This window comes from Helianthus annuus, chromosome 10 (assembly GCF_002127325.2).
Source record: "Helianthus annuus cultivar XRQ/B chromosome 10, HanXRQr2.0-SUNRISE, whole genome shotgun sequence".
Lineage (NCBI taxonomy): Eukaryota > Viridiplantae > Streptophyta > Magnoliopsida > Asterales > Asteraceae > Helianthus > Helianthus annuus.
Genome location: NC_035442.2, coordinates 167,296,417 through 167,307,971, shown reverse-complemented (window position 1 = coordinate 167,307,971; position 11,555 = coordinate 167,296,417). Strand labels below are relative to the sequence as shown.

The window sequence follows — 11,555 nt, the reverse complement described above, 5'->3', positions numbered from 1 at the left end:
AAAAGCCTTGTATTATAATACGGGCAATTATTGAAGTTGACATTACTAACTTTTGTGAATGTTTTAACTGAAGGACACTCGCGTCTGAAGATGACGAGAGTTGAACGAATTGCAGATATGATGGTGGAACGGTCCGAGGTATGACAAGAAGAGCATACTCATCAAGGACCTAAATCGCGTGGCAATGCGAACAAGGCTAATGGCAAGAGAAGCCCGTTAGGGCAAGCATTTACCAGGTGCACGTTTAAATTATTGCATGAATAGAAATATACAACAAATACGTAGAAACTGACAGTTGTATTTGTAAATAGAAAACTTGGAAAAACCTGAATAGAATACCTATCCAGGATATTGTTTCCAAGGGAAATAAATAGAGGTGTTACTACATGGGGCGTAATGTGAAAGTTATAAAAAGGTCGTGTATGTCATGTGTTGATCGCTTACTCTGGCCAAGTAGGTAGCGAACACATGATACCATGAACTTTTTATGATGAACATACTTACATCCGATGTAATAAGGACGGGGTGAGTGGGACAAATTAAAGGTACCCAAATGAATCAAATGAGCAAATATTTGATAATAATGTAGACGCACAGCCGGGTGACGGAAGCGTATTACATTAGGATAATGAGCCCGAGTAAAGGGACAAAGATTAATATAAAATGACTAAGATATGCATTGGGAAGGGGTGTACTTACACTCGAACCCGGAAAATCAAATATATAAAATGACTAAAATATGCATTGGGAGGGGGTGTGCTAACACTCGAACCCGGAAAATGCAAATATATAAAATGACTAAAATATGCATTGGGAGGGGGTGTGCTAACACTCGAATCCGGAGAATGCAAACATATAAAATGACTAAGATATGCATTGGGAGGGGGTGTACTTACACTCGAACCCGGAAATTGCAAATATGTCCCTTAACTGGTCGTTTTTGTAAAACGCCAAACTTGAGGACAAAGTCGGAATATAAAAGTGAAACGAAGTCTTAAAGCATACCGGAAGGGTTGCAATAATAACGACTTCGGTAAAACACCCGGTTGATAGGTAAGGAGTTAAACACATGAGTAGACCGAGAAACGGGAATTCGGATGGAAAGCCAAAAGACTCGGGTTTCGAGTTATGACTAAAACATGATAAAACATTGCAAATAGAAATTTTGATAAATTTACGTTCAACTATTTCAAAGTTGAACGAGTCGAACAAAGAATGAAGTTTGACATTCATAAGTGATGAATTTTCACGCGACAAGTCAAACGAATTTAATAAAGGACAACGCTTGCTAAAATAAGTAAGCACAAACCGAGTAAATGAAAGTGAGAAATATTAATAAACCTATGCAAAGGATTATAGGCGTTTAAAACATTAAGATAAAAGAACCCGATTAATGGGTTGTAAAGAAGTATAAGCAAGAACCGGGTAACGGTAAGTGTTGGGCAAACCGACGTGTAATTGACGTTAGAAGTCAAGAAGTCGGAAAGATAATTCAAAAGAAAACAATGTAGCCTTAGACTACGGTCAAGGTCAAACGAAATTTAAAAAGTAAAGGTGAATAATTCTAAACATAAAAAGGGGTGCCTTAACGCCATATGCGTATATAAACGTATACACGTTGAATAAAGACTCGAATAAAAGATGATCTACGGGATCATCATAACCTACGGGATATTAATTAGTGTAACGGTCTACGGGGCCAAAATGACCCACGGGTCATGAATTGAAGCAAAAGGATCATAAGGGCCTCGCCTTAAAGAGGTGAAAGCTTAAGGAAATAGCCTACGAGGTTAAGTGAAGGAACCTACGGGTCAATAGTGTAAGGTGAGGGAACTTGCTATGAATCCCCACGTTAAACGAGTACGGAAAACAATAAATTATGGGTTGTCAATTTCCTTGATATGAGTAATTGACATAGTTAAAGGTAAAAACGTTAAACTAAAATTCAGTTTTAGTAAGGAATAACGTTTTAACAAATATGAATACTATAAGGCGAATTCGGAAATAACAAATATCAAAGAGTATGGGTCTTAACATCGATAGGTGCGAGACGATACATTCGAAAAGAAGAAGTATGATAAAGAAACGTTGAATAAAAATTTAAACGTGACGTGACACGCACACGGACAAGAAAAGAAATATAGAAAATGATCACGTTGTAACGCGAGTTACGGGGTATGAAGTGACGGCGACTAATTAGTCTAGCCGGTAAAACTATTCAAAGTTAAGAAAGCGTCATAACAAATACAAGCGCTTGTTAATATAACACAAGCGCGGGATAGACCTGTTAAAAGACTAACGAGACTAAGTGGTCAAGTGACAACTCAGTCAATAAAGATAAAGGGTTGAAGGTTGGAAGTAACGGCCCGCGAGGCCTTACACATGAAAGATATGCGCGTCAAAATAAAGAGAACTTTGACCAAAAGAAACGGGGGCGTTGGAAACGAAACTAGGTTCGTTTGATTAAACCAATGAACTACGTAAATAAGGTTTCGAGGACGAAACCTCTTTAAGGGGGGTAGACTTGTAACACCCCAAAAACGGGTTTGGTAATCAAACTCCGTTAATATTACTAATATTACTGACGGGTAAAATACCGTTAGTGGTAAAAACTTACCCGGTAAATTTTAGGATTTAAATAAATAAATCTAATATTTGTCAAAAAGATGAGAAATACTTTGAGAAAGCAAAGTATATAAAAGGCCCGAGATTTAACGGGACTTAAAATAAAACGGGTTATGGCTTTCCCGAAACCACTAAGTTAACTAGGATTGTTTAACCTAGTTAGTCATAAGTTTAGATGTAACAAAGAAACTTGGTTAAAACACCCAAGGTTTAACATGGCAATAGTTGGAGAGCCAAGAGTGCTAATTTGGAAACTTGATTTTATAAAAATAAAAGTAAAATACCAAACACACACTAGATGTGTGTGTCTGGATTGATCTAGAAACACAGGGGGCGACCAACTCACCCACAAACCCTAGTCTTGCAATTTTCACCAAATTGAGGGCTCCAGTCTAGTCTAAATCGATTTCCAAGCACGAATTCGTGATCACCTCGTTGAAGGGATCATAAGGTATGCAAATTTTGGTGTTTTTGGTTCATCTCAAGTTCTAGACAAATTGTGAAAATCGAAATTGAGCTTGATTATGTGATGTATAGATGAAACTTGTAATGAAAACAAGTTTAAGAATGAATACTAGTTGATAGTTGCAGAAATCATGCCAAAAATTATGAAATCTATGATAACCCATTCATAGGTTAAGTGGGTTTTGCAAAATTGGCTAAATACTAGAGTTAGAACTATCACAAGTAGTATCACTTGGTATCTATATGATGATTTCAATGTTTGTATGCATGCTTGACATGAAACCAAAATGTGTGAATAAATAGGCGAAAATAACAAGTTATGAACTTGATTCTAGTTAGATAAAAATCAGACCCGCTAGGTGTTCGTTAAAATGCCTAAGTGAGAATTAATATGTTGAGAATCGGATAAAAATGCATATTTGAACTATACGGCAAATTATGCGTGATATGTTGCGGAAGGAGTTCTAAACAATATTTGGTCGAACTCTATAGGCAAGGAAATCCGGATCGTCAAGTGGACAAGCCGGTGGAAACACGCATTGGAAAGGAGCGCTTTAAAGGTACGCGACTTATCGTCTTGTTACATTTATGTAGATAAGCTTAGTCTTAAATATGTTTAATGTTGCTATGGTAAAAAATAGTTGCGCTTGGTGAATCTAGGAAGTGATGGAATTCACTCGGCAACCCAAACGGGTCAAAATAGATAGTAAAATGTGTGTGATATTGAAATAGAGAAAATGGTTGTCTTGGTATGTCGTTGAGGTGATGGAATTCACTCGACAACCGAATGGGTCAAATTGATAATTAAAAATAATAAGTGATCAAAATAAAGACACCATTTAGTAAAAATTATAACGGGTCGAACAATTTAAAAAATGCCTTTTTAGTAGTAAGAACTCACGATGCGGACATAATAGGTTCAAAAAGACATGATGGTATCAATATACCATCATACGTTGATAAATGGTCATATCGACTAAATGGGTCAAATGGTATGTTAATACCATTTGACAATAATAACTGACGACTACTTGTTGAGTTTTGTGATTACAGGAAATAACATATGTTGCGTTGCTCTAATTAGAGAATTTAAAGCAAGAGGTATGTAAACGGGTCAATGCTATGACCCGAGCCAGGTACAAACAGTTATAATTATAATTAAAGGTGGTGTTGTCGTCAATTATTAGTAGAAGTCCTTCGTCGTAAATCGAGGGTCTAAAATTGACCAAAAAGCCCTTGACGGGCATATTAGGCAAACGACCCATATGGGTTGTTTGGAAACTTGCGTTACGATTAGGAGATATAAGTAGATGCCTTGAATATAGAATTATGAGGTGTGAAAGGAAAAAGAGCAAGGTTTAGACTAAAGTGCTTAACACTCTCTAAATGGGTCAAAATGGTTTTATGTGTATACATAATTCATTAGAAAGTATGAACCTAGGCTAAGGTTTGTGTGTTAAATACATTAGTGTATGTATTTTAAATGTCTAAGGATCGAGTTAGTGGTTTTAAACACAAACGGGTCAAAATGTTAATTTTGAACAATAAACCGAATACTTAGAAATCTAGAATTTTATTAGTTTGAATGACGGATTTTAACTCCATGTGATGGAGAATTAAATTACGAGTGCGTAGGATAAAGAATCGCGTAAAACGGACAAGCGGATTGAAAGATACGAAAGTTTTCGTTTCAAAAACGGCAAAATTGGAATGGGCTGGTGCAGGGGCCACCGTAACTTACGGTGCCCACCGTAAGTTACGGTGGGGCTGAAACCTTTACGCCAGGTACTTACTGAGTTACGGTGGAAATATTTTAAGTCAGGGGCCACCGTAACTTACGGTGACCACCGTAAGTTACGGTGGAGGCCAGAATTGAGTTTTTGTTTATGGGACCAAGGGATTAATATTGGATTTTCCTGATTCTTTTCTTTAATTCGATTATTCGACTCCATTTTCCTCGTGATACCAGTTATTTAAATATCAAAACTAACTTTTAAGTTGGTTTTGAACTCAGGTGAATGTCGAGAGCCCCGGATGAAGATCAAGTGTTGAGCAAGAACCGAACACGCGTTAAATGAAGCTTCTGCAAGTTGTTTTGTCATCATTTTAAAACGATGAATTAAATTACACTATGTAGTTTTGCTTTTAAAATTTAGTAAGTTTTAATAAACCATTATTTGAGCATGAATGTTTAAATATAAACACTCCGCAAATTGTGATTATTTACAGGAATCGTTAAATAAATTTATGGTTGTTACAAAAAGTAGATTAACCGTTTTGGCTGGTTTTACGTTTCACCCTTTCGACTGTTTGGGAAAATCCCGAGAATAGCCGTATTTGGCCGTTTCACCGTTTGGGCTGTTTAGGACCAACAGCCATATTGGGTCGTTTCACCGTTTGTGCTGTTTGGGGACCAAAACCCATATTGGGCCGTTTGGGCCAAGAAAACAGATTGGGCTAGATAAGTTTACCTTTTTAGTAAGTTTAAAATCAAATAATTTAATAAACAGTTTTATAAAATTTGACCGTTATAATAAGTTTAAAATTTAAAATCTATGTTAATAAATTTAGACCTCTGTATAAATAATGTAATTAAAGTCCAACAAAGGTAACATGTTAAAACAGGTCGACATTATATTATAATAATATAGTGTTTTAAACCATCTCCACCATTAAACATTACATTAAAAAATTAAGTTAAACGTTGTAACATAACTTAAATATATTACAACCTAAATACGTGAGTTAAATGTAAATTTTGAAAGTTTCAAACACGGAAAGGTGTTGAAAGTCCTCCTTGTAAAGCATTGCGTAGTCGAGCAGGGCCTCTTGAATGACCTCTTCTTCATCCTGGTTGTTCTCCTGGTTTTTAACGTTTTGGCACCTTCCTAGAAAACGGGAACATTTGAAGCGCAGAAAAGCACAACGAGTCCTTACGACATCTAATGTACGGGTCGTCTCTTGTAGGTGAATGCAAAAAAAGTTGAATACCTGCCCCCAGAACGCATGATCGGTAGTTGAATACGAACCTAGATCACGAGCAGCGGTGAAGGAGACGACAACAACAATATCTTCTTCGTCGGTCCAAGAATCCATTTTTTTCCTAGCGAGGTGTTTAAATGGCAACAGCAATGTCTCTATTTATAGTGTTGATCAACATTCCCCAATTTAGTCAAGTTATTATATAACATTAAAAACAATAATTATTTAAGTGATGATCAACATTCCCCAATATAGTCAAGTTTTCATATAACATTGTAGGATCGTTGTTAGACCCGAACGAGTCGATCAGAAGAGTTGTTAATCCGGAACAAAGGCGGAATCAATGAAACGGACGCTCAATGTAATTATAATGCCTCTTATATTGATTTAACACTGATTACAACCTGAGAACAATTTGGCAGCACTTCGTTACATAATCCTGATTCCGTGCCAAATGAAAACGACAAGTGCACTATATATACTAGGGCTGATTTCGCTCCAAATGAACCAAAGACATTTCGAGCGGAATCAGGAGTTTCTGATTTCGCTTGAAATGGTCTTGGTCCACTTCGAGCGGAATCACATCCTAAACCACTAAAATCTGTTTCTCGATCCTCGTGCACTGAATATCCTATTCTATTCTATTACATGATACAAGACGAAGTCAATAGACGTAATGCACTAACAGACTCCCCCTCGGATATTGACGAAGTCTTCAGTGTCTAGTCTCTATCATGACACCTCTTCAGTCTTGATCAATCCACATTCTCACTCAGATTGTAACAATATACCCATCCTTCAATCTTTATTTTTTATCAGCTTCTCTCTTTGACTATTACACCAGGATCTCATCACTGGCTCTATCATCAATAGCTTCATCAGGCTCCCCCTTTCGTCAAGCTTCCGTGCTTTTAGGGATCGACACCTAGCTTTCCAATTACAAGCTCCTCCTAGCTTCAAGCTTGTCTTCAGACTCCCCCTTAGACTCTGCTCTCGAGATCGTAGTCTAGTACTTTATCTGCAAACACTCATACATTTATAAGTAACAACTTTTTGAACATTCAATTTTCCAGAAATCGTAATCTGGCAATTCAAACTTTCTAAATCACTTCTCATGAATTTGGCAGTTTCATCGAAACGTATCGGAAACTAGCTCTATAACAATATAAGCATCCAAATCCCCCACAGTTAATCATCCAAGTCCAACTTAATGACCTTGGAGATATCACAAACTGTTTTTGAATTATTGATAGAGAATTTCAAGTTTCAAATTAATGAACTTGTTTTATTTTCAGAAACACAATCAGCTTACTTAGATTTTGAAACTCAGCATCTCAGATATCAGTTGTCGAAAATAAAACGAAAACAAAAATCTTTTTGTATTTCCTGAAAATATAAAGCAGTAAAGAAATATGTACAAGCATATTTACAATCAATATTTTTTATTTGAGTATGCGACAGAGGATCATATCAGTTTATGACAAGTCACAAGTACCGTTAAGCTTAGTTACACATTTAAGAATTAAACAATTCACTTAGATTGTCGATATACTGGTCCACTTAAATTTCCATACAAACTTCAACTGATTCAGGATACGATTTAGGTATTTTAAGAACTTAAACTTATTCATGTGTCCCACCTCTTGAATATACTCCCGTATCCAGAATCCCAATATTCAGTCTTACAGGTGAGTATATCACAGATGATATCTGTAAGGGGTTAAATGCGAGGGCCATGAGAGCTCAGGTCGATACTTCCGTATACGCAGAGAGATGACGGCTTCGTCTTTTCAGTGTGTCCCCTTTAGAGGATCTTTTGCTTCAACAGCAATGATTATCAATTTTATTGTTTAATCAAGTTGTTGAGGGTAATGCTATGTTTCAAGCATTTGCGGAAAGTATTATTCGGGGACTAGGTCAGAACTTCCATTCAGCAGAAGTCCCAAGTCCCGTTATAATACCCCAGATATCACTGAGTATAAAGACCTAGTATTTCAGAAAGAGGGACCTTTCAAACAAGATTTCAGGGGTTACCTATATATCCAAGTAGTGTTCCCCACGAAATAAGCAAGTGTTTGAATTTAGATTTATATCCCGAAAAAGTTTACTAAATGTATAAAAACCTATCGGCATATCATCAGTGAAACTGTTTAAATCTTATTTAATATTTACATTTCTTTAGCATACTGTAATTGTCTACTGATGTGCTATCATTTCCTCTTTTTACACAAAAACTCAATTTTTGAATTTTATCATGTTTTTGGCTTTTTCAAATTTTCTAATGTTTTTGAATTTTCTGATAATTTTTCTCCCCCTAAAATGCAAAATCATTAAAAATTTGACAACCCAATACTGATAGCTTTGTCTCGCCATCCAATTTCTGCTTCTCGTGTACTGAATTACAGAAAATATAACATATAGTACTAATTACCCCCATGATTTACAACCCAATGATTTTCGACAGTGTGAAAACCGTTTTTCAATCTTGTGAAAGTAATCATGTTTGTTCAGCCGTGAGCGTTTCGGCGTATTCAATTAACATATATCCAAAACAAAATTAAAAACAAACATATTTTTGGTTTTTAATTTTTCTAATTTTTAGGATTTTTGAAAAATATTGTTTATTTATATACAGAAAATGTTAAACTCCCTGTTCAACCAAACCAGGGTCCAACAACCTCTTTCTGTGCCAGGCTGCTCCAGCTTCCATTCTCACAATCTTCAGCTTTGTTGAGCACCTGCACATTCAAACTACATCAATTACTTGAACAATTTAGCCCAGGTCTGTTGGACCTTAGGCATTTCAACACAGTAACCTTCATTCAATTTCGAAAAATCTTTGTCAGTTGGAACAAACACTTGTTCAATTTTAACTTCATCTTTTTCATCAACTTTTGAAATCATTGGTTTCTTCACTGACCAAGTTTGTCCTTTTGGAGTACCTCTTTTGTAAAAATGTGAATCTTTTTGAACATTTTGGTTTTGAACAACAACTTTAGACTTCCAAAACTCTTGAGGTTTTGTCATATCAACTGGTGTTCTCCAACTCTGTGTTGTTCTGAATCTAGGTGTGTGAGAATTCCAGGTTTGTCTTGACTCAAACCTGTTCAGGTTTGATTTCCAAGTTTGATTTAAAGCAAACTTGTTTGTATTGTACCTCCAAGTTTGTTTCGAATCAAATCTGGTTGACCTTGGTTTCACACCCTCAGATTTCTGTTTTTCAACATCAACAGGCTTTGGATTTGGACACTTTCGTGCAACATGTCCAATTTGATCACATTTAAAACACACTTTCTTTGAAACAACCTTGGCCTGTTGTTGTTTCTTTTTCTAAGCATCAAACTCCTCATTAGACTGTTGTCCAAATTTGAGTTTTTCCTCTTCTTTCAAACTTTTCCCTTGAACAAAATTCATCTTTTGTTGCAAATTCCGTTTTTCATTTTGCTTCCAATTCTGTTTCTTTTTATAACCCAACCCAGCCTTCATGTTTTTCTTCTTAAAACCAGGTTTGTTATGAAAAGTTTTCTTGTTTTTCCCAGCAAATTTTGAAATTTCTGACTTTTCGATTTCAATCATCTTAAAAACTTTATCAATTTTCTCTGAAATCACATTCTGAATCGGGAATACAATATCTAAGAACAGTTTGTCCGATCCAATCATGGTATAAACCAATCTTTTTGAATCATCATTCACAACTTTCTCAGATTTTGTGTTTTTCAAGTAACCATCATGAAAATTACCTTCTTCTTCATTCTGTGATTCAGATTTACCTTTTGTAGACTCATCTTTCAAAACGCTATCAACAACCTTACTTACCACCTCTGAATCATCAGCTTCATCAGATTTGGTGTAAGTCACATCGATACTTTCAGGTAATTGGTCAACTATGTTTAGACCTTTTGCCACCTTTTCCTCATCATAAAAAGTATAATTGTTTCTCAATGGTGGTGGTACCTGATGAAATTCTGAACCAATACCCTTTTTGTTCTTGTCAGTATCTTTGTCATCTGGTGTGATGTTGAAAATGCGTTTGAGAATGTATGAAGAGTTATGATAACTTTGAAGTTTGGTTACAACCTTTTCTTTTTCAGCCAAGACTTGTTTAAGATTAGCAATTTCATCAACACATTTGTTTAATTCAAGTTGCTTTTCTTTAAACTTTCTTTCATACATTTCTTTAGTGACTAAAGTTTTAGACAATCTTTGGTCAAAACTTTTGACTTGGCTCTTCAAAGTATCATAAGCTTCTTGTACTCTCTGACTCGACCACTTTAAAGAATCATACTGTTTTTGTAAATCTTGAAATTTAGTTTCTTTTTCAATACAACCAACACATTTTGCTGTACACATTTGTTTATAAACATCATTATCCTTTTCAAGACCTTGACATTTCTGTGTCAATTTTTCAACTCTTAGTTTCAAAATTTCTTCGTCTTCAATCATTTCTTTACATTTTGTTTTGAAAACATTTTCAAGTTTGTTTGTTTCAATATCTTTTGTTTTTATAATGTCATCCTTTTCAATACAGGCTTTGCATATTTCTATGCAATTCCTGCACTTGTTCTCATTTTTATCAACAATTTCAACATTCGACAAGTCAGAAGATTCATTTACCTCAGTCTTTTTCAGCACCGATTCTTCTGTTTCAGCTTTCTGATCTTCCTCTTTGTTCTCCTCTTCTTCTTCTTTCTGTTCTTCTTCAGCAGCAAGCTTCGCTGTGATTTTTACTTCTTCAACCATCTTTTTCAACTCTTCTTCCTTTTTCTTCTTCATTTCTACCACCTTTGGTAGACTTGCTTCACAAACTTCTCTTATCTTGTTCTCCAAATCCGGCAAATATTCTTTCTCAGATAACCTTCTTGTGTTGAAAGTACCCTGACTTGGAAGCAATTTCATTACAGCTTCATAATCCACTTTTGATGGGTCAACAACTGGATTACCTCGTGGATCCATGTAACATTCCAAATCTTCATTCCATCTTTTTGCTCTCTGGGCTTCTTTGAATGGTTCTCTTAATTTTCTGATTTCCCATCTTGCATAATCTATTTTCCACCATCTATCAGGATCAGCATCAGCCACAAATGCATATCCAACTGCATCTTCTTCAGGACAAACTTGACTCCAGTCGTATCCTTCATCATCATGAATAACTGCCAGAGCTCTTGATTTTTCTTCAGGCTGCTTCAATCTTGGCGGTTCTGATTTGTTCTGATGATAAATCGCTTTCTTGTAATAATCTTCTTTGAACGGGTTTTCAGAATCATCAGCATACGCATTTCTGCACTCGCGCTTAAAGTGACCTTTTTGTTTACATTTGAAACATGTCACCTTTGATTTATCAAAGCCTAACTTGGTAGAAGGTCCACCAATAGACTTCCTTCCTGTGATCTCCATGAAGCGCTGTGCCCTCCTCACAGCACTGGCTATGCACCATCTTATGTTGATCAATTCCATCTCCTCAGGATCGATTTGATCGTAATCTT

General features: G+C 35.8%; 1 long non-coding RNA gene across 1 annotated transcript; it reads left to right on the top strand.

Annotated features, from left to right (window-relative positions):
* Positions 1-2,960: 2,960 nt before the first annotated feature.
* LOC110883438 lies at positions 2,961-5,137 on the top strand. Its single transcript, XR_002560465.1, has 4 exons — positions 2,961-3,076; positions 3,583-3,650; positions 4,144-4,226; positions 5,105-5,137. It is a non-coding gene; the product is annotated as an uncharacterized LOC110883438 (long non-coding RNA).
* The last annotated feature ends 6,418 nt before the right edge of the window (positions 5,138-11,555 follow it).